Here is a 23029-nt window from a genome sequence, read left to right as displayed (position 1 = left end):
TAAGTAGACAAGTCAAAATTTCAAACCCTCTCTTATAGTGTAGGGTACCTGGCCTACTCTGATGTAATCAGAGTTAGATTTGATTAAGTGATTTTATAAAAAAAACAGCTAGGAAGCACAATTTAGCAGTGGGTTGCAGAGAAAAAGAAATATGCTGGCAGAAAAATCCAATTGAGTGATTAAACAGCTCTTCATTTTCTGACTTTATTTTTATGCTAACAAATTTGTTCTCTGAAAAGAGTCCACAAAGACAAGTATCTGATTAACACCTTTGTAGGGATGGTTTTTCACCTATTACTAAATTAAAAATGCTTCATTGGAAAGGCAGCAAGATGCATCCTCATTTCAAGATCTACTGAAATAATACAGGTTGACACCAGGAAACATTAACGCCACTGCATCCTTGCTGCTTTCTCATGTGGAAGTCTGTTTAATGTGAAAACAAGGTGATATCTAATTAGCACACAGGTAAGGAATTAAGAAATTCTTTATTTAATGGTAAGATGTTTCTCACAAAATCGTTGCCCCAATGCATCATTGAAATTCAAGCTGGAAAGATGATTTTAATATATCACTTGTACATTTTGTATTGCTCTTCTGGTGACAATGTAGTTTGTTTTTGTCAATTACCATTTTAATAATCGGGTAAAGAAAATTAAGTGGATTTTTGAAAGAAAACAATACTGTCTATATACTATTAAAACAAATTAAAAAGGTAAAAGTTATTGTACTTTAAGTAAAATAAAAAGAGCAAAAATATCAATCCCAGTTTTGGATTACTTTAATTAACAAAAAAAAATGCATATAGCAGAGGATAATTTCAATCTGCCTACCTCTGGGTTATGGACCCAGCATGCTTCCATTACAGTACTCTGCTGCACATGTAAGTGCAAGAGATCCTGAAGCACTCACTCATCATGGGAAAGTACCAATGTGTTTCTTCATTGGTTGATGGAAGAAACATCTTACAAAAACTCTCCAGATTATTGACTATTTAAAGTTTTTCTAGGAAACGTTCTAGATGAATGCTTATTAGCCTTTGTCAGTATGTACTTTTGCAAAGTGTCGCTGTAGCGCAATCAGTTAGTGTGTACGGCTATTAACCTAAAAGTTGGTGGTTCAATCCCACCCAGGGACGTAATTGACCTTGTGATCAGATTTTGGTGATATTTAAGTAGACAAGTCAAAATTTCAAACCCTCTCTTATGGTGTAGGGTACCTGGCCTACTCTGATGTAATCAGAGTTAGATTTGATTAAGTGATTTTATAAAAAAAACAGCTAGGAAGCACAATTTAGCAGTGGGTTGCAGAGAAAAAGAAATATGCTGGCAGAAAAATCCAATTGAGTGATTAAACAGCTCTTCATTTTCTGACTTTATTTTTATGCTAACAAATTTGTTCTCTGAAAAGAGTCCACAAAGACAAGTATCTGATTAACACCTTTGTAGGGATGGTTTTTCACCTATTACTAAATTAAAAATGCTTCATTGGAAAGGCAGCAAGATGCATCCTCATTTCAAGATCTACTGAAATAATACAGGTTGACACCAGGAAACATTAACGCCACTGCATCCTTGCTGCTTTCTCATGTGGAAGTCTGTTTAATGTGAAAACAAGGTGATATCTAATTAGCACACAGGTAAGGAATTAAGAAAATCTTTATTTAAGGGTGAAGAGGTTTCTCACAAAATCGTTGCCCCAATGCATCATTGAAATTCAAGCTGGAAAGATGATTTTAATATATCACTTGTACATTTTGTATTGCTCTTCTGGTGACAATGTAGTTTGTTTTTGTCAATTAACATTTGAATAATAGGGTAAAGAAAATTAAGTGGATTTTTGAAAGAAAACAATACTGTCAATATACTATTAAAACAAATTAAAATAATAAAAGTTATTGTACTTTAAGTAAAAATAAAAGAGCAAAAATATCAATCCCAGTTTTGGATTACTTTAATTAACAAAAAAAAATGCATATAGCAGAGGATAGTTTCAATCTGCCTACCTCTGGGTTATGGGCCCAGCATGCTTCCATTGCAGTACTCTGCTGCACATGTAAGTGCAAGAGATCCTGAAGCACTCATTCATCATGGGAAAGTACCAATGTGTTTCTTCATTGGTTGATGGAAGAAACATCTTACAAAAACTCTCCAGATTATTGACTTTTTAAAGTTTTTCTAGGAAACGTTCTAGATGAATGCTTATTAGCCTTTGTCAGTATATACTTTTGCAATGTGTCTCTGTGGCGCAATCAGTTAGCGTGTTCGGTTATTAACCAAAAGGTTGGTGGTTCAATCCTACCCAGGGACGTAATTTACCTTGTTATCAGATTTTGGTGATCTTTAAGTAGACAAGTCAAAATTTCAAACCCCCTCTTATGGTGTAGGGTACCTGGCCTTCTCTGATGTAATCAGAGTTAGATTTGATTAAGTGATTTTATAAAAAAAACAGCTAGGAAGCACAATTTAGCAGTGGGTTGCAGAGAAAAAGAAATATGCTGGCAGAAAAATCCAATTGAGTGATTAAACAGCTCTTCATTTTCTGACTTTATTTTTATGCTAACAAATTTGTTCTCTGAAAAGAGTCCACAAAGACAAGTATCTGATTAACACCTTTGTAGGGATGGTTTTTCACCTATTACTAAATTAAAAATGCTTCATTGGAAAGGCAGCAAGATGCATCCTCATTTCAAGATCTACTGAAATAATACAGGTTGACACCAGGAAACATTAACGCCACTGCATCCTTGCTGCTTTCTCATGTGGAAGTCTGTTTAATGTGAAAACAAGGTGATATCTAATTAGCACACAGGTAAGGAATTAAGAAATTCTTTATTTAATGGTAAGATGTTTCTCACAAAATCGTTGCCCCAATGCATCATTGAAATTCAAGCTGGAAAGATGATTTTAATATATCACTTGTACATTTTGTATTGCTCTTCTGGTGACAATGTAGTTTGTTTTTGTCAATTACCATTTTAATAATCGGGTAAAGAAAATTAAGTGGATTTTTGAAAGAAAACAATACTGTCTATATACTATTAAAACAAATTAAAAAGGTAAAAGTTATTGTACTTTAAGTAAAATAAAAAGAGCAAAAATATCAATCCCAGTTTTGGATTACTTTAATTAACAAAAAAAAAATGCATATAGCAGAGGATAATTTCAATCTGCCTACCTCTGGGTTATGGACCCAGCATGCTTCCATTACAGTACTCTGCTGCACATGTAAGTGCAAGAGATCCTGAAGCACTCACTCATCATGGGAAAGTACCAATGTGTTTCTTCATTGGTTGATGGAAGAAACATCTTACAAAAACTCTCCAGATTATTGACTATTTAAAGTTTTTCTAGGAAACGTTCTAGATGAATGCTTATTAGCCTTTGTCAGTATGTACTTTTGCAAAGTGTCGCTGTAGCGCAATCAGTTAGTGTGTACGGCTATTAACCAAAAAGTTGGTGGTTCAATCCCACCCAGGGACGTAATTGACCTTGTGATCAGATTTTGGTGATATTTAAGTAGACAAGTCAAAATTTCAAACCCTCTCTTATGGTGTAGGGTACCTGGCCTACTCTGATGTAATCAGAGTTAGATTTGATTAAGTGATTTTATAAAAAAAACAGCTAGGAAGCACAATTTAGCAGTGGGTTGCAGAGAAAAAGAAATATGCTGGCAGAAAAATCCAATTGAGTGATTAAACAGCTCTTCATTTTCTGGCTTTATTTTTATGCTAACAAATTTGTTCTCTGAAAAGAGTCCACAAAGCCAAGTATCTGATTAACACCTTTGTAGGGATGGTTTTTCACCTATTACTAAATTAAACATGCTTCATTGGAAAGGCAGCAAGATGCATCCTCATTTCAATATCTACTGAAATAATACAGGTTGACACCAGGAAACATTAACGCCACTGCATCCTTGCTGCTTTCTCATGTGGAAGTCTGTTTAATGTGAAAACAAGGTGATATCTAATTAGCACACAGGTAAGGAATTAAGAAAATCTTTATTTAAGGGTGAAGAGGTTTCTCACAAAATCGTTGCCCCAATGCATCATTGAAATTCAAGCTGGAAAGATGATTTTAATATATCACTTGTACATTTTGTATTGCTCTTCTGGTGACAATGTAGTTTGTTTTTGTCAATTACCATTTGAATAATAGGGTAAAGAAAATTAAGTGGATTTTTGAAAGAAAACAATACTGTCAATATACTATTAAAACAAATTAAAATAATAAAAGTTATTGTACTTTAAGTAAAAATAAAAGAGCAAAAATATCAATCCCAGTTTTGGATTACTTTAATTAACAAAAAAAAATGCATATAGCAGAGGATAGTTTCAATCTGCCTACCTCTGGGTTATGGGCCCAGCATGCTTCCATTGCAGTACTCTGCTGCACATGTAAGTGCAAGAGATCCTGAAGCACTCATTCATCATGGGAAAGTACCAATGTGTTTCTTCATTGGTTGATGGAAGAAACATCTTACAAAAACTCTCCAGATTATTGACTTTTTAAAGTTTTTCTAGGAAACGTTCTAGATGAATGCTTATTAGCCTTTGTCAGTATATACTTTTGCAATGTGTCTCTGTGGCGCAATCAGTTAGCGTGTTCGGTTATTAACCAAAAGGTTGGTGGTTCAATCCTACCCAGGGACGTAATTTACCTTGTTATCAGATTTTGGTGATCTTTAAGTAGACAAGTCAAAATTTCAAACCCCCTCTTATGGTGTAGGGTACCTGGCCTTCTCTGATGTAATCAGAGTTAGATTTGATTAAGTGATTTTATAAAAGAACAGCTAGGAAGCACAACTTAGCAGTGGGTTGCAGAGAAAAAGAAATACGCTTGCAGAAAAATCCAATTGAGTGATTAAACAGCTCTTCATTTTCTGGCTTTATTTTTATGCTAACAAATTTGTTCTCTGAAAAGTGTCCACAAAGCCAAGTATCTGATTAACACCTTTGTAGGGATGGTTTTTCACCTATTACTAAATTAAACTTGCTTCATTGGAAAGGCAGCAAGTGATGTCATCCAAGCAGTGGGTCAAAGTTGGCTTCAACCCTCATCTGCTTATGAAAAGAGAAAAGGGATATGCAGGGCATGGCGGCCTTTTGCGACGCTTGGATGACCCCTAGTTCGCATTAAACACCCCCACCCTCCTTCGGTGTGGGGCTCATGTTGGCCATGCCCCAGCCCCTGAAGCATTCAAGCTGATTTCTTGCAGCAGCTGGGTACTGTAACAGCTCCAGAGCTGCTCTGTAAGGCAAGTAAAAGGGTGTGGGCCCTGCAGCACTACCTGTAGTTTGCATTGTGCATTGGAAGGCACAAAGTAAGCAGACGGGAGGAGAAGTCGGGATAGTTCACAAGGTTATAGAAGGGAGGGGCTCAAGAAAAGAGAAGTGGAAACAGACAGCATACTAGGCTGGAGAGAGACCTGAGACAAAGAGATCTGAATTATACGAGAGCCGTCCAGGGGAAACACAAATTATGCAGTCAAGTTTCCCACATTTGGGGAAATCGCAAGGGACAGCACTCCCAGAGTGCAATGGGTGAGCCTTGCCCTGGGAGAAGCACCTTCATGATCATAGTATCTCACCTGGCAGGTTAGTAGGAGTTGGGTTAGAGCTGGGGAGGGTCGCTGCTCGGGCACTACCTTTCAAGTGAAGGAGATCCAACTGAGGCAGCACAAGGGAACTCTCAAAAGAAGAACAAGGCTAGAGGAAGATCTGAGACAAAGAAATCTGACTTTTACCAGAGCTGACCAGAGGAAAGCACAAACACAGTCCACCACTACCACAAATAATGCAGTCGAGTTTCCCACATTTGGGGAAATCACAGGGGTCAGCATACCCAGAATGCAATGAATGAACCTCACCCTGGGAGAACAATCTTCATGACAATAGTATCTCCTATGCAAAATAAGTATGATTTGGGATAGGGCTGGGGAGGGCCGCTGCTCAGGCACATCTCTGTCAAGTAAAGGAGATTCAACTGAGGCAGCACAAGGGAACTCTCATCTGGGGACAACAACTGCAGGGAGAACACATATTTTCAGATGAACATGGGGTGGCAGAAGGCTGCCTAATACTGAAGCACCCCCAAACAACAAACCAAATGCAACAACTAGTGCAAGCATTCCTGGGGGATGGCCTGCAGCAGATGGATTTGAATATGGTGATGTCATCCAAGCTGTGGGTCAAAGTTGGCTTCAACCCTCGTCTGCATATGAAAAGAGAAAAGGAGCGTGCAGGGCATGGAGGCCTTTTGTGGTGCTTGGATGACCCCTAGTTCGCATTAAGCACCCCCACCCTCCTTCGGTGTGGGGCTCATGTTGGCCATTCCCTAGCCCCTGAAGCATTCAAGCTGATTTCTTGCTGCAGCTGGGCACTGTAACAGCTCCAGAGCTGCTCTGTAAAGCAAGTAAAAGGGTGTGGGCCCTGCAGCACTACCCGTAGTTTGCATTGTGCATTGGGAGGCACAAAGTAAGCAGACGGGAGGAGAAGTCAGGATAGTGCACAAGGGTATAGAAGGGAGGGGCTCAAGAAAAAAGAAGTGGAACCAGACAGCAAACTAGGCTGGAGAGAGACCTGAGACAAAGAGATCTGAATTACATGAGAGCCGACCAGGGAAAACTCAAATTATGCAGTCAAGTTTCCCACATTTGGGGAAATCGCAGGGGCAGCACACCCAGAGTGCAATGGGTGAGCCTTGCCCTGGGAGAAGCAACTTCATGATCATAGTATCTCACCTGGCAGGTAAGTAGGAGTTGGGCTAGAGCTGGGGAGGGTCGCTGCTCGGGCACCCCCCTGTCAAGTGAAGGAGATCCAACTGAGGCAGCACAAGGGAACTCTCGAAAGAAGAACAAGGCTAGAGGAAGATCTGAGACAAAGAAATCTGACTTTTACCAGAGCTGACCAGAGGAAAGCACAAACACAGTCCCCCACTACCACAAATAATGCAGTCGAGTTTCCCACATTTGGGGAAATCACAGGGGTCAGCATACCCAGAATGCAATGAATGAACCTAACCCTGGGAGAACAATCTTCATGACCATGGTATCTCCTATGCAAAATAAGTATGATTTGGGATAGGGCTGGGGAGGGCCGTTGCTCAGGCACATCTCTGTCAAGTAAGTTGCATTTGATTTGTTGTTTGGGGGTGCTTCAGTATTAGGCAGCCTTCTGCCCTACCATGTTCATCTGAAAATATGTGTTCTCCCTGCAGTTGTTGTACCCAGATGAGAGTTCCCTTGTGCTGCCTCAGTTGAATCTCCTTTTGGAGAAGACCTCAATAAGATTGTAGCTGATCTGGCTACTGCTAAAACAGCTTGCCTACCTAGTATGACTCCTACCACGCAGAAGGCTAAAAGTACTTTTCTTCGCCCTTTCATCCTCCAGGTAAAGCGTACCCAAGGTCAGGCATACCCAAAGCAAGCTCATGTTTCCAGACCTGCCAAGCCCAGACTGAAGCAATCCTGGGCTGCCCATCAGCCTGCTTCCAAAACGGACAAGCCTGCCGCATGACGGTGCAGGCCTCCCTCTGGGGGATCCCAGGGTGGGGGGCCCGACTTCTAGGTTTGGCAAAGAAAGGTATAATTCTAAGCTAGAGAATTCTGTTTGGAGCTCACCTTGTACTTTGTGAAGAAATAATCAGCATTGTGGCTGAGCAGATACATGTAGTGTGTGGCTGCAAACTGCATGGATCTGCTGCGTTGTAATGCTGATTCTTTTTTTTTTGCAAAGTACCAATAGCTTCATATAATGTTCACAATTTTTATGCAGGATCAAATAGCTCAATAGGTAGGGTGTTTGATTAGAATTCAACAGGTTATAGGTTTGAATCCTGGGTATGGTAGTTTGAGATGTGTTATTTAATAAAGTATGTTGTTCTGACTGCCGGCATCCTATCACCTGGGATATCATACTAAATAAATGGAGTTGATAAAAAAATTTTTTTTTTTTTTAACTAGGGACAATTTCCAGATAATTCTCTTTATAACTGAGATTGCCCCCTGGAACTTCACATCAGTTGACAACTATGCATGAGTGGGCAGTGCTTGCCCTGGATCTGTCCACCCATTTATGTGCCGCCATAAAATAAAGCATGACTAACAGTTATCCTGGGCGTACACTACACAATTATCTGTCAGGCTATCTATCCAGTCTGGATGGATGGAATGAAAATCTGGTAATGTATAGGAGCAAATGTCAATTAACCATTTGCTCCCAAACACTAGAAAAGTGGTCAAAAATGGTCATTACAAATTGGTTAAACCCAAAATTTAACCAATTTGTTTAGGGGACCATTTTTGTCCATTTTTTAGTGTTTGAGAGTAAATCGTTGATGGTCATTTGCTCACATAGATAACCGGATTTCTATTCCAACCAGCCAGTGTTGGAGAGATGGTCTGCCAGATTACATAATGCATACCAGAGCCATAACTAGACTTTTTGGTGCCCTGTGACAGAGAATTATATGCCCTCCCCCCCATTTTTGCAATATGGACAAAAGGCGCATGCCTTGTGGGGAAGGGGCATAACAAGATTGGTCTCAGAGAAAGCACATGAGATATGAAGATATATCTAGTATACTTGACACTCAATGGTTTGTGGTATTGCAGGGGTGCCCTCCTTAAATGCATATACAGTCACACATGGCATGTTTGTGTAAATGGCATATCAGCAGTCAGCACTAACTGGTGACATGCCATTTGTACAAGTAAGCCATGTGTGACTAATATATAAACATACTTTATTAAATAACACCTCAAACTATCATACCCAGGATTCAAACCTATAACCTGTTAAATTCTAATCAAACACCCTACCCATTGAGCTACTTGATCCTGCATCTATTCTAACCTCCAATAACAGATTCAGTTGCATTTTCCAGCGTGTTTTGTTTGCGCCTTTGCAAATGTCTTACATCGACAAACTTATTTAGTACTATTTTGCAAATAGGGTTACATTGTCGCAACATTGTGTTCCCTAATTGCTTGATTTTTTAAATGCAAAAATTGATAAAGACACCTGATAATTGCTCTGTGGAGTCTTCTTTTGTGTCTACTTCTTATCTACATTTAATTCCCTACCTATAATCAAGGCATTTTTAAATGCTGGGTGCTGCCAGGACGTGAGGCCTACCTAGTCTTTAGATCTGAATTTGAATGTACTTGTGAACTAACTTAATTTCCTACTTCTAAATTCATTCCTAAATTCACTACTTACATTAATCCTGTAGTTGGGCATTTTGAGCCTTCAATTGTGGGCATTGTTTTGTGTCCAGACCAGCAGCTGGTGGTGTGCATTTGCTGGAAAGGCATCGAAGACCTCCGATATGCTGCATCTCCTGATGTGTGTCTGCCTCAAGTGGCTGTCAGCATATGCATGCTAGACACCCCATTCCAAGCTGATTGTGACATCACGGAACATGCATCATAGAACAGGCATGCTAGAACATGGGTCTTCAACCTGCGACCCTCCAGCTGCTGTGGAACTACATATCCCAGCATGCCCTGCCTCAGTTTTAGCATACCTTAATAGCAAAACTGTGGCAGGGCATGCTGGGATGTGTAGTTTCACAGCAGCTGGAGGGCCACAGGATGAAGACCCATGTGCTAGAACCAAACCGCAGGTACATTGAATGCTAGCAAGCTGAATGTTTAAATCCTTTTTGTTCCGCAGCATTCCAATGCGGAAGATTCCATGGAACCAGAGATTATTCCATTGAGAAGGACATGCTGCCTGGATGACTGCACTGTGCAAATTAAATCACGGAGCCAGTTGGCTTGTGGGTGGCTCTGGTGACTGGGTGGTTGGGTGGGCGGTGTGTCGGAGGTGGAGCACATGCAAATGAATGTGTATCATCCAGCTAGTGAGAGAGAAAACTCATGCAGGAGTGTGCCTGCTTGTCAGTGAGTTATGCACCTTGCCAGACGTCAAATCTACATGGAGCAACTGGAGGGGACAAGAGCAGGTTTGGAAAATATAGACAGAAGAGCATATATGCTGGCGCATTCTCCATGATTGTGTCAGCTTATGTTTTGGTGCACTGCACTTTCCTCCACTAAGTTTTAGCCATTTTGTTTAAACGCAAGTGTAGTTGCTTCTCGCTCTTTTGGCTGTGATATTGTATTGTGGTTGAAGAGTCTGCTGGAGGGATTGTTTTCTTCATTGGCGAGAGACTGAAGATATTCCAGGATGGAAGGCTTGGGAACACTATCCGTTTTTCAGTTGTGGAAGAGTTGAAAGACCGGATTGGACTACATTCTATAGTAAAGGGTATCTTTGTATTTATTAATCCTCCCTTTATATGTGTCTGTCTTTCAATAAAGCTTTGGGCTTGTGATTCCGTCACCCTCTTACACTCCACACCCATAGCCTTATTAACTATTGTATTGTTTAAATGTATAGTGCAGTTCATGATTTATAGTGTAGGCTGACCTGTACTGTAGTTCTTGAACTGTACTATACCGACAGCATTTGTATTGTGATTTGGCTGTGCTGCAACACAGTACTTATGTGTGTAATGTTTATATATGTTTTTTTGCTTCTTTATGTCAATAAAGACTGCTTTTTCAATCCAATATCTGAAAACAATCAATGTTTATCTTTGATGGCAATAGAAGTGGTATGATATTTGCTGCTTTTGAAAGGCAATATCTGATATGTCCCCTATCTGGGAACCATATATTAAATGGCTTTTCAGAAAAGGGAGATGGGAGAAGAGCTTTCAGTACTTGTAGGACCGATGCACATTTCCTATTCTAGCCTCCAAAAACAGATTCAGTTGCATTTTCCAGCGTGTTTTGGATGCGCCTTTGCAAATGTCTTACATCGACAAACTTATTTAGTACTATTTTGCAAATAGGGTTACATTGTTGCAACATTGTGTTCCCTAATTGCTTGATTTTTTAAATGCAACAATTGATAAAAACACCTGATAACTGCTCTGCGGAGTCTTATTTTGTGTCTACTTCTTATCTACATTTAATTCCGTACCTCTAATCAAGGCATTTTTAAATGCTGGCGGCTGCCAGGACGTGAGGCCTACCTAGACTTTAGATCTGAATTTGAATGTACTTGTGAACTAACTTAATTTCCTACTTCTAAATTCATTCCTAAATTCACTACTTACATGAATCCTGTAGTTGGGCATTTTGGGACTTCGATTGTGGGCATTGTTTTGTGTCCAGACCAGCAGCAGGTGGTGTGCATTTGCTGGAAAGGCATCGAAGACCTCCGATATGCTGCATCTCCTGATGTGTGTCTCCCTCAAGTGGCTGTCAGCAAATGCCAGCTAGACACCCCATTCCAAGCTGATTGTGACATCACGGAACATGCATCATAGAACAGGCATGCTAAAACATGGGTCTTCAACCTGCGACCCTCCAGCTGCTGTAGAATTACACATCCCAGCATGCCCTGCCTCAGTTTTAGCATACCTTATAGCAAAACTGTGGCAGGGCGTGCTGGGATGTGTAGTTTCACAGCAGCTGGAGGGCCACAGGATGAAGACCCATGTGCTAGAGCCAAGCCGCAGGTACATTGAATGCTAGCAAGCTGAATATTTAAATCCTTTTTGTTCCGCAGCATTCCAATGCGGAAGATTCCATGGAACCAGAGATCCTTCCATTGAGAAGGACATGCTGCCTGGATGACTACACTGTGCAAATTAAATCACGGAGCCAGTTGGTTTGTGGGTGGCTCTGGTGACTGGGTGGTTGGGTGGGTGGTGTGTCGGAGGTGGAGCACATGCAAATGATTGTGTATCATCCAGCTAGTGAGAGTGAAAACTCATGCAGGAGTGTGCCTGCTTGTCAGTGGGTTATGCACCTTGCCAGACGTTAAATCTACATAGAGCAGCTGGAGGGGACAAGAGCATGTTTGCAAAATATAGATAGAAGAGCATATATGCTGGCGCATTCTCCATGATTGTGTCAGCTTATGTTTTGGTGCACTGCACTTTCCTCCACTAAGTTTTAGCCATTTTTGTTAAGCTCAAGTGTAGTTGCTTCTCGGCCTTTTGGCTGTGATCTTGTATTGTGGTTGAAGGGTCTGCTGGAGGGAGGGATTGCTTTCTTCATTGGCGAAAGACCAAAGATATTCCAGGATGGAAGGCTTGGGAACACTATCCGTTTTTCAATTGTGAAAGAGTTGAAAGACCGGATTGGACTATATTCTATAGTAAAGGATGTCTTTCTATTTATTAATCCTCCCTTTATATGTGTCAGTCTTTCAATAAAGCTTCGGGCTTGTGATTCCCTCACCCTCTTACACTCCACACCCATAGCCTTATTAACTGTTGTATTATTGTACAGTTTAAATGTATAGTGCAGTTCATGATTTATAGTGTAGGCTGGCCTGTGCTGTAGTTCTTGAACTGTACTATACCATCAGCATTTCTATTGTGTTTTGGCTGTGCCGCAACGCGGTACTTATGTGTGTAATGTTTATGTATGTTTTTTTGCTTCTTTATGTGCATCGGTCCTACAAGTACTGAAAGCTCTTCTCCCATCTCCCTTTTCTGAAAAGCCATTTAATATATGGTTCCCAGATAGGGGACATATCAGATATTGGATTTCAAAAGCATCAAATATCATACCACTTTTATTGCCATCAAAGATAAACATTGATTGTTTTCAGATATTGGCTTGAAAAAGCAGTCTTTATTGACATAAAAAAAAACATACATAAACATTGCACACATAAATACAGTGTTGCAGCACAGCCAAAACACAATACAAATGCTGACGGTATAGTACAGTTCAAGAACTACAGCACAGGCCAGTCTACACTATAAATCATGAACTGCACTATACATTTAAACTATACAATAATACAACAGTTAATAAGGCTATGGGTGTGGAGTGTAAGAGGGTGAGGGATTCACAAAACCGAAGCTTTATTGTAACACAGACACATATAAGGGGAGGGTCAATAAATAGAAAGATATCCTTTACTATAGAATGTAGTCCAATCCGACCTCTGTGCTCTTCCACAACTGAAAAACAGATAGTGTTCCCAAGCCTTCCATCCTGGAATATCTTTGGTTTTTCGCCAATGAAGAAAACAATCCCTCCCTCCAGCAGACCCTTCAACCACGATACAAGATCACAGCCAAAAGGCCGAGAAGCAACTACACTTGAGCTTAACAAAAATGGCTAAAACTTAGTGGAGGAAAGTGCAGTGCACCAAAACATAAGCTGACACAATCATGGAGAATGCGCCAGCATATATGCTCTTCTATCTATATTTTGCAAACCTGCTCTTGTCCCCTCCAGCTGCTCTATGTAGATTTAACGTCTGGCAAGGTGCATAACCCACTGACAAGCAGGCACACTCCTGCATGAGTTTTCTCTCTCACTAGCTGGATGATACACAATCATTTGCATGCGCTCCACTTCCGACACACCACCCACCCAACCACCCAGTCACCAGAGCCACCCACAAGCCAACTGGCTCCGTGATTTAATTTGCACAGTGTAGTCATCCAGGCAGCATGTCCTTCTCAATGGAAGGATCTCTGGTTCCATGGAATCTTCCGCATTGGAATGCTGCGGAACAAAAAGGATTTAAATATTCAGCTTGCTAGCATTCAATGTACCTGCGGCTTGGCTCTAGCACATGGGTCTTCATCCTGTGGCCCTCCAGCTGCTGTGAAACTACACATCCCAGCATGCCCTGCCACAGTTTTGCTATTAAGGTATGCTAAAACTGAGGCAGGGCATGCTGGGATGTGTAGTTCCACAGCAGCTGGAGGGTCGCAGGTTGAAGACCCATGTTTTAGCATGCCTGTTCTATGATGCATGTTCAATGATGTCACAATCAGCTTGGAATGGGGTGTCTAGCAGGCATTTGCTGACAGCCACTTGAGGGAGACACACATCAGGAGATGCAGCATATCGGAGGTCTTCGATGCCTTTCCAGCAAATGCACACCACCTGCTGCTGGTCTGGACACAAAACAATGCCCACAATCGAAGTCCCAAAATGCCCAACTACAGGATTCATGTAAGTAGTGAATTTAGGAATGAATTTAGAAGTAGGAAATTAAGTTAGTTCACAAGTACATTCAAATTCAGATCTAAAGACTAAACACAAAACACAAAATAAGACTCCACAGAGCAATTATCAGGTGTCTTTATCAATTGTTGCATTTAAAAAATCAAGCAATTAGGGAACACAATGTTGCGACAATGTAACCCTATTTGCAAAATAGTACTAAATAAGTTTGTCGATGTAAGACATTTGCAAAGGCGCAAACAAAACACGCTGGAAAATGCAACTGAATCTGTTTTTGGAGGTTAGAAAAAATGCAGGATCAAGTTTCTCCATGGGTAGGGTGTTTGATTAGAATTCAGCAGGTTATAGGTTTGAATCCTGGGTATGATAGTTTGAGATGTTATTTAATAAAGCATGTTTATATATTAGTCACACATTGCTTACTTGTACAAATGGCATGTCACCAGTTAGTGCTGACTGCTGATATGCCATTTGCACTAAAACAAATTAAAATGGTAAAAGTTATTGTACTTTAAGTAAAAATAAAAGCTAAAATATCAATCCCAGTTTTGGATTACTTTAATGAACAAAAAAAAAATGCATATAGCAAAGGATAGTTTCAATCTGCCTACCTCTGGGTTATGGACCCAGCATGCTTCCATTACAGTACTCTGCTGCACATGTAAGTGCAAGAGATCCTGAAGCACTCACTCATCATGGGAAAGTACCAATGTGTTTCTTCATTGGTTGATGGAAGAAACATCTTACAAAAACTCTCCACATTATTGACTTTTTAAAATGTTTCTAGGAATCGTTCTAGATGAATGCTTATTAGCCTTTGTCAGTATGGACTTTTACAAAGTGTTGCTGTGGCGCAATCAGTTACTGTGTAAGGCTATTAACCAAAAGGTTGGTGGTTCAATCCCACCCAGGGATGTAATTGACCTTGTTATCAGATTTTGGTGATCTTTATGTAGACAAGTCAAAATTTCAAACCCCCTCTTATGGTGTAGGGTACCTGGCCTTCTCTGATGTAATCAGAGTTAGATTTGATTCAGTGATTTTATAAAAACAGCTAGGAAGCACAATTTAGCAGTGGGTTGCAGAGAAAAAGAAATATGCTGGCAAAAAAATCCAATTGAGTGATTAAACAGCTCTTCATTTTCTGGCTTTATTTTTATGCTAACAAATTTGTTCTCTGAAAAGTGTCCACAAAGCCAAGTTTCTGATTAACACCTTTGTAGGGATGGTTTTTAACCTATTACTAAATTAAACTTGCTTCATTGGAAAGGCAGCAAGATGCATCCTCATTTCAATATCTACTGAAATAATACAGGTTGACACCAGGAAACATTAACGCCACTGCATCCTTTGTGCTTTCTCATGTGGAAGTCTGTTTAATGTGAAAACAAGGTGATATCTAATTAGCACACAGGTAAGGAATTAAGAAAATCTTTATTTAAGGGTGAAGATGTTTCTCACAAAATCGTTGCCCCAATGCATCATTGAAATTCAAGCTGGAAAGATGATTTTAATATATCACTTGTACATTTTGTATTGCTCTTCTGGTGACAATGTAGTTTGTTTTTGTCAATTACCATTTTAATAATCGGGTAAAGAAAATTAAGTGGATTTTTGAAAGAAAACAATACTGTCAATATACTATTAAAACAAATGAAAATGGTAAAAGTTATTGTACTTTAAGTAAAAATAAAAAAGCAAAAATATCAATCCCAGTTTTGGATTACTTTAATTAACAAAAAAAAAACGCATATAGCAGAGGATAGTTTCAATCTGCCTACCTCTGTGCTATGGACCCAGCATGCTTCCATTACAGTACTCTGCTGCACATGTAACTGCAAGAGATCCTGAAGCACTCACTCATCATGGGAAAGTACCAATGTGTTTCTTCATTGGTTGATGGAAGAAACATCTTACAAAAACTCTCCAGATTATTGACTATTTAAAGTTTTTCAAGGAAACGTTCTAGATGAATGCTTATTAGCCTTTGTCAGTATATACTTTTGCAAAGTGTCGCTGTGGCGCAATCAGTTAGTGTGTACGGCTATTAACCAAAAGGTTGGTGGTTCAATCCCACCCAGGGATGTAATTGACCTTGTTATCAGATTTTGGTGATCTTTAAGTAGACAAGTCAAAATTTCAAAAAACCCTGTTATGGTGTAGGGTACCTGGCCTTCTCTGATGTAATCAGAGTTAGATTTGATTCAGTGATTTTATAAAAACAGCTAGGAAGCACAATTTAGCAGTGGTTTGCAGAGAAAAAGAAATATGCTGGCAAAAAAATCCAATTGAGTGATTAAACAGCTCTTCATTTTCTGGCTTTATTTTTATGCTAACAAATTTGTTCTCTGAAAAGTGTCCACAAAGCCAAGTATCTGATTAACATCTTTGTAGGGATGGTTTTTCACCTATTACTAAATTAAACTTGCTTCATTGGAAAGGCAGCAAGATGCATCCTCATTTCAATATCTCCTGAAATAATACAGGTTGACACCAGGAAGCATTAACGCCACTGCATCCTTGCTGCTTTCTCATGTGGAAGTCTGTTTAATGTGAAAACAAGGTGATATCTAATTAGCACACAGGTAAGGAATTAAGAAAATCTTTATTTAAGGGTGAAGATGTTTCTCACAAAATCGTTGCCCCAATGCATCATTGAAATTCAAGCTGGAAAGATGATTTTAATATATCACTTGTACATTTTGTATTGCTCTTCTGGTGACAATGTAGTTTGTTTTTGTCAATTACCATTTTAATAATAGGGTAAAGAAAATTAAGTGGATTTTTGAAAGAAAACAATACTGTCAATATACTATTAAAACAAATTAAAATGGTAAAAGTTATTGTACTTTAAGTAAAAATAAAAGAGCAAAAATATCAATCCCAGTTTTGGATTACTTTAATTAACAAAAAAAAATGCATATAGCAGAGGATAGTTTCAATCTGCCTACCTCTGGGTTAAGGGGCCCAGCATGCTTCCATTGCAGTACTCTGCTGCACATGTAAGTGCAAGAGATCCTGAAGCACTCACTCATCATGGGAAAGTACCAATGCGTTTCTTCATTGGTTGATGGAAGAAACATCTTACAAAAACTCTCCAGATTATTGACTTTTTAAAGTTTTCTAGGAAACGTTCTAGATGAATGCTTATTAGCCTTTGTCAGTATGTACTTTTGCAAAGTGTCTCGGTGGTGCAATCGGTTAGTGTGTTTGGTTATTAACCAAAGGGTTGGTGGTTCAATCCCACCCAGGGATGTTATTGACCATGTCATCAGATTTTGGTGATCTTTAAGTAGACAAGTCAAAATTTCAAACCCCCTCTTATGGTGTAGGGTACCTGGCCTACTCTGATGTAATCAGAGTTAGATTTGATTAAGTGATTTTATAAAAGAACAGCTAGGAAGCACAACTTAGCAGTGGGTTGCAGAGAAAAAGAAATACGCTTGCAGAAAAATCCAATTGAGTGATTAAACAGCTCTTCATTTTCTGGCTTTATTTTTATGCTAACTAATTTGTTCTCTGAAAAGTGTCCACAAAGCCAAGTATCTGATTAACACCTTTGTAGGGATGGTTTTTCACCTATTACTAAATTAAACTTGCTTCATTGGAAAGGCAGCAAGTGATGTCATCCAAGCAGTGGGTCAAAGTTGGCTTCAACCCTCGTCTGCTTATGAAAAGAGAAAAGGGATATGCAGGGCATGGCGGCCTTTTGCGACGCTTGGATGACCCCTAGTTCGCATTAAACACCCCCACCCTCCTTCGGTGTGGGGCTCATGTTGGCCATGCCCCAGCCCCTGAAGCATTCAAGCTGATTTCTTGCAGCAGCTGGGTACTGTAACAGCTCCAGAGCTGCTCTGTAAGGCAAGTAAAAGGGTGTGGGCCCTGCAGCACTACCTGTAGTTTGCATTGTGCATTGGAAGGCACAAAGTAAGCAGACGGGAGGAGAAGTCAGGATAGTGCACAAGGTTATAGAAGGGAGGGGCTCAAGAAAAGAGAAGTGGAAACAGACAGCATACTAGGCTGGAGAGAGACCTGAGACAAAGAGATCTGAATTATACGAGAGCCGTCCAGGGGAAACACAAATTATGCAGTCAAGTTTCCCACATTTGGGGAAATCGCAAGGGGCAGCACACCCAGAGTGCAATGGGTGAGCCTTGCCCTGGGAGAAGCACCTTCATGATCATAGTATCTCACCTGGCAGGTTAGTAGGAGTTGGGCTAGAGCTGGGGAGGGTCGCTGCTCGGGCACTACCTTTCAAGTGAAGGAGATCCAACTGAGGCAGCACAAGGGAACTCTCAAAAGAAGAACAAGGCTAGAGGAAGATCTGAGACAAAGAAATCTGACTTTACCAGAGCTGACCAGAGGAAAGCACAAACACAGTCCACCACTACCACAAATAATGCAGTCGAGTTTCCCACATTTGGGGAAATCACAGGGGTCAGCATACCCAGAATGCAATGAATGAACCTCACCCTGGGAAAACAATCTTCATGACAATAGTATCTCCTATGCAAAATAAGTATGATTTGGGATAGGGCAGGGGAGGGCCGCTGCTCAGGCACATCTCTGTCAAGTAAAGGAGATTCAACTGAGGCAGCACAAGGGAACTCTCATCTGGGGACAACAACTGCAGGGAGAACACATATTTTCAGATGAACATGGGGTGGCAGAAGGCTGCCTAATACTGAAGCACCCCCAAACAACAAACCAAATGCAACAACTAGTGCAAGCATTCCTGGGGGATGGCCTGCAGCAGATGGATTTGAATATGGTGATGTCATCCAAGCAGTGGGTCAAAGTTGGCTTCAACCCTCGTCTGCATATGAAAAGAGAAAAGGAGCGTGCAGGGCATGGAGGCCTTTTGTGGTGCTTGGATGACCCCTAGTTCGCATTAAGCACCCCCACCCTCCTTCGGTGTGGGGCTCATGTTGGCCATTCACCAGCCCCTGAAGCATTCAAGCTGATTTCTTGCAGCAGCTGGGCACTGTAACAGCTCCAGAGCTGCTCTGTAAAGCAAGTAAAAGGGTGTGGGCCCTGCAGCACTACCCGCAGTTTGCATTGTGCATTGGGAGGCACAAAGTAAGCAGACGGGAGGAGAAGTCAGGATAGTGCACAAGGGTATAGAAGGGAGGGGCTCAAGAAAAAAGAAGTGGAACCAGACAGCAAACTAGGCTGGAGAGAGACCTGAGACAAAGAGATCTGAATTACATGAGAGCCGACCAGGGAAAACTCAAATTATGCAGTCAAGTTTCCCACATTTGGGGAAATCGCAGGGGCAGCACACCCAGAGTGCAATGGGTGAGCCTTGCCCTGGGAGAAGCAACTTCATGATCATAGTATCTCACCTGGCAGGTAAGTAGGAGTTGGGCTAGAGCTGGGGAGGGTCGCTGCTCGGGCACCCCCCTGTCAAGTGAAGGAGATCCAACTGAGGCAGCACAAGGGAACTCTCGAAAGAAGAACAAGGCTAGAGGAAGATCTGAGACAAAGAAATCTGAATTTTACCAGAGCTGACCAGAGGAAAGCACAAACACAGTCCCCCACTACCACAAATAATGCAGTCGAGTTTCCCACATTTGGGGAAATCACAGGGGTCAGCATACCCAGAATGCAATGAATGAACCTAACCCTGGGAGAACAATCTTCATGACCATGGTATCTCCTATGCAAAATAAGTATGATTTGGGATAGGGCTGGGGAGGGCCGTTGCTCAGGCACATCTCTGTCAAGTAAGTTGCATTTGATTTGTTGTTTGGGGGTGCTTCAGTATTAGGCAGCCTTCTGCCCTACCATGTTCATCTGAAAATATGTGTTCTCCCTGCAGTTGTTGTCCCCAGATGAGAGTTCCCTTGTGCTGCCTCAGTTGAATCTCCTTTTGGAGAAGACCTCAATAAGATTGTAGCTGATCTGGCTACTGCTAAAACAGCTTGCCTACCTAGTATGACTCCTACCACGCAGAAGGCTAAAAGTACTTTTCTTGGCCCTTTCATCCTCCAGGTAAAGCGTACCCAAGGTCAGGCATACCCAAAGCAAGCTCATGTTTCCAGACCTGCCAAGCCCAGACTGAAGCAATCCTGGGCTGCCCATCAGCCTGCTTCCAAAACGGACAAGCCTGCCGCATGACGGTGCAGGCCTCCCTCTGGGGGATCCCAGGGTGGGGGGCCCGACTTCTAGGTTTGGCAAAGAAAGGTATAATTCTAAGCTAGAGAATTCTGTTTGGAGCTCACCTTGTACTTTGTGAAGAAATAATCAGCATTGTGGCTGAGCAGATACATGTAGTGTGTGGCTGCAAACTGCATGGATCTGCTGCGTTGTAATGCTGATTCTTTTTTTTTGCAAAGTACCAATAGCTTCATATAATGTTCACAATTTTTATGCAGGATCAAATAGCTCAATAGGTAGGGTGTTTGATTAGAATTCAACAGGTTATAGGTTTGAATCCTGGGTATGGTAGTTTGAGATGTGTTATTTAATAAAGTATGTTGTTCTGACTGCCGGCATCCTATCACCTGGGATATCATACTAAATAAATGGAGTTGATCAATTTTTTTTTTTTTAACTAGGGACAATTTCCAGATACTTCTCTTTATAACTGAGATTGCCCCCTGGAACTTCACATCAGTTGACAACTATGCATGAGTGGGCAGTGCTTGCCCTGGATCTGTCCACCCATTTATGTGCCGCCATAAAATAAAGCATGACTAACAGTTATCCTGGGCGTACACTACACAATTATCTGTCAGGCTATCTATCCAGTCTGGATGGATGGAATGAAAATCTGGTAATGTATAGGAGCAAATGTCAATTAACCATTTGCTCCCAAACACTAGAAAAGTGGTCAAAAATGGTCATTACACAAATTGGTTAAACCCAAAATTTAACCAATTTGTTTAGGGGACCATTTTTGTCCATTTTTTAGTGTTTGAGAGTAAATCGTTGATGGTCATTTGCTCACATAGATAACCGGATTTCTATTCCAACCAGCCAGTGTTGGAGAGATGGTCTGCCAGATTACATAATGCATACCAGAGCCATAACTAGACTTTTTGGTGCCCTGTGACAGAGAATTATATGCCCTCCCCCCCATTTTTGCAATATGGACAAAAGGCGCATGCCTTGTGGGGAAGGGGCATAACAAGATTGGTCTCAGAGAAAGCACATGAGATATGAAGATATATCTAGTATACTTGACAATCAATGGTTTGTGGTTTTGCAGGGGTGCCCTCCTTAAATGCATATACAGTCACACATGGCATGTTTGTGTAAATGGCATATCAGCAGTCAGCACTAACTGGTGACATGCCATTTGTACAAGTAAGCCATGTGTGACTAATATATAAACATACTTTATTAAATAACACCTCAAACTATCATACCCAGGATTCAAACCTATAACCTGTTAAATTCTAATCAAACACCCTACCCATTGAGCTACTTGATCCTGCATCTATTCTAACCTCCAAAAACAGATTCAGTTGCATTTTCCAGCGTGTTTTGTTTGCGCCTTTGCAAATGTCTTACATCGACAAACTTATTTAGTACTATTTTGCAAATAGGGTTACATTGTCGCAACATTGTGTTCCCTAATTGCTTGATTTTTTAAATGCAAAAATTGATAAAGACACCTGATAATTGCTCTGTGGAGTCTTCTTTTGTGTCTACTTCTTATCTACATTTAATTCCCTACCTATAATCAAGGCATTTTTAAATGCTGGGTGCTGCCAGGACGTGAGGCCTACCTAGTCTTTAGATCTGAATTTGAATGTACTTGTGAACTAACTTAATTTCCTACTTCTAAATTCATTCCTAAATTCACTACTTACATTAATCCTGTAGTTGGGCATTTTGAGCCTTCAATTGTGGGCATTGTTTTGTGTCCAGACCAGCAGCTGGTGGTGTGCATTTGCTGGAAAGGCATCGAAGACCTCCGATATGCTGCATCTCCTGATGTGTGTCTGCCTCAAGTGGCTGTCAGCAAATGCATGCTAGACACCCCATTCCAAGCTGATTGTGACATCACGGAACATGCATCATAGAACAGGCATGCTAGAACATGGGTCTTCAACCTGCGACCCTCCAGCTGCTGTGGAACTACATATCCCAGCATGCCCTGCCTCAGTTTTAGCATACCTTAAAAGCAAAACTGTAGCAGGGCATGCTGGGATGTGTAGTTTCACAGCAGCTGGAGGGCAACAGGATGAAGACCCATGTGCTAGAACCAAACCGCAGGTACATTGAATGCTAGCAAGCTGAATGTTTAAATCCTTTTTGTTCCGCAGCATTCCAATGCGGAAGATTCCATGGAACCAGAGATTATTCCATTGAGAAGGACATGCTGCCTGGATGACTGCACTGTGCAAATTAAATCACGGAGCCAGTTGGCTTGTGGGTGGCTCTGGTGACTGGGTGGTTGGGTGGGCGGTGTGTCGGAGGTGGAGCACATGCAAATGAATGTGTATCATCCAGCTAGTGAGAGAGAAAACTCATGCAGGAGTGTGCCTGCTTGTCAGTGAGTTATGCACCTTGCCAGACGTCAAATCTACATGGAGCAACTGGAGGGGACAAGAGCAGGTTTGGAAAATATAGACAGAAGAGCATATATGCTGGCGCATTCTCCATGATTGTGTCAGCTTATGTTTTGGTGCACTGCACTTTCACTAAGTTTTAGCCATTTTGTTTAAACGCAAGTGTAGTTGCTTCTCGCTCTTTTGGCTGTGATATTGTATTGTGGTTGAAGAGTCTGCTGGAGGGATTGTTTTCTTCATTGGCGAGAGACTGAAGATATTCCAGGATGGAAGGCTTGGGAACACTATCCGTTTTTCAGTTGTGGAAGAGTTGAAAGACCGGATTGGACTACATTCTATAGTAAAGGGTATCTTTGTATTTATTAATCCTCCCTTTATATGTGTCTGTCTTTCAATAAAGCTTTGGGCTTGTGATTCCGTCACCCTCTTACACTCCACACCCATAGCCTTATTAACTATTGTATTGTTTAAATGTATAGTGCAGTTCA

General features: G+C 41.0%; 8 non-coding genes across 8 annotated transcripts; all 8 read right to left on the bottom strand.

Annotated features, from left to right (window-relative positions):
* Positions 1 to 5443: 5443 nt before the first annotated feature.
* On the bottom strand, positions 5444 to 5607 carry LOC134988017 (U1 spliceosomal RNA). Its single transcript, XR_010193557.1, has one exon. It is a non-coding gene; the product is annotated as a U1 spliceosomal RNA (small nuclear RNA).
* Positions 5608 to 5758: 151 nt separating this feature from the next.
* Positions 5759 to 5922, bottom strand: LOC134988123 (U1 spliceosomal RNA). The gene has a single exon (XR_010193650.1). It is a non-coding gene; the product is annotated as a U1 spliceosomal RNA (small nuclear RNA).
* Positions 5923 to 6596: 674 nt separating this feature from the next.
* Positions 6597 to 6759, bottom strand: LOC134988041 (U1 spliceosomal RNA). The gene has a single exon (XR_010193575.1). It is a non-coding gene; the product is annotated as a U1 spliceosomal RNA (small nuclear RNA).
* Positions 6760 to 6911: 152 nt separating this feature from the next.
* Positions 6912 to 7075, bottom strand: LOC134988099 (U1 spliceosomal RNA). The gene has a single exon (XR_010193626.1). It is a non-coding gene; the product is annotated as a U1 spliceosomal RNA (small nuclear RNA).
* A 10989-nt stretch (positions 7076 to 18064) lies between these two features.
* On the bottom strand, positions 18065 to 18228 carry LOC134988000 (U1 spliceosomal RNA). Its single transcript, XR_010193539.1, has one exon. It is a non-coding gene; the product is annotated as a U1 spliceosomal RNA (small nuclear RNA).
* A 150-nt stretch (positions 18229 to 18378) lies between these two features.
* On the bottom strand, positions 18379 to 18542 carry LOC134988125 (U1 spliceosomal RNA). Its single transcript, XR_010193652.1, has one exon. It is a non-coding gene; the product is annotated as a U1 spliceosomal RNA (small nuclear RNA).
* A 674-nt stretch (positions 18543 to 19216) lies between these two features.
* Positions 19217 to 19379, bottom strand: LOC134988040 (U1 spliceosomal RNA). Its single transcript, XR_010193574.1, has one exon. It is a non-coding gene; the product is annotated as a U1 spliceosomal RNA (small nuclear RNA).
* A 152-nt stretch (positions 19380 to 19531) lies between these two features.
* LOC134988098 (U1 spliceosomal RNA) lies at positions 19532 to 19695 on the bottom strand. Its single transcript, XR_010193625.1, has one exon. It is a non-coding gene; the product is annotated as a U1 spliceosomal RNA (small nuclear RNA).
* Positions 19696 to 23029: the final 3334 nt, after the last annotated feature.

The sequence above is a fragment of the Pseudophryne corroboree genome, unplaced genomic scaffold (genome assembly GCF_028390025.1).
Source record: "Pseudophryne corroboree isolate aPseCor3 unplaced genomic scaffold, aPseCor3.hap2 scaffold_1023, whole genome shotgun sequence".
Lineage (NCBI taxonomy): Eukaryota > Metazoa > Chordata > Amphibia > Anura > Myobatrachidae > Pseudophryne > Pseudophryne corroboree.
This window is presented reverse-complemented; position numbering and strand designations above follow the sequence as displayed.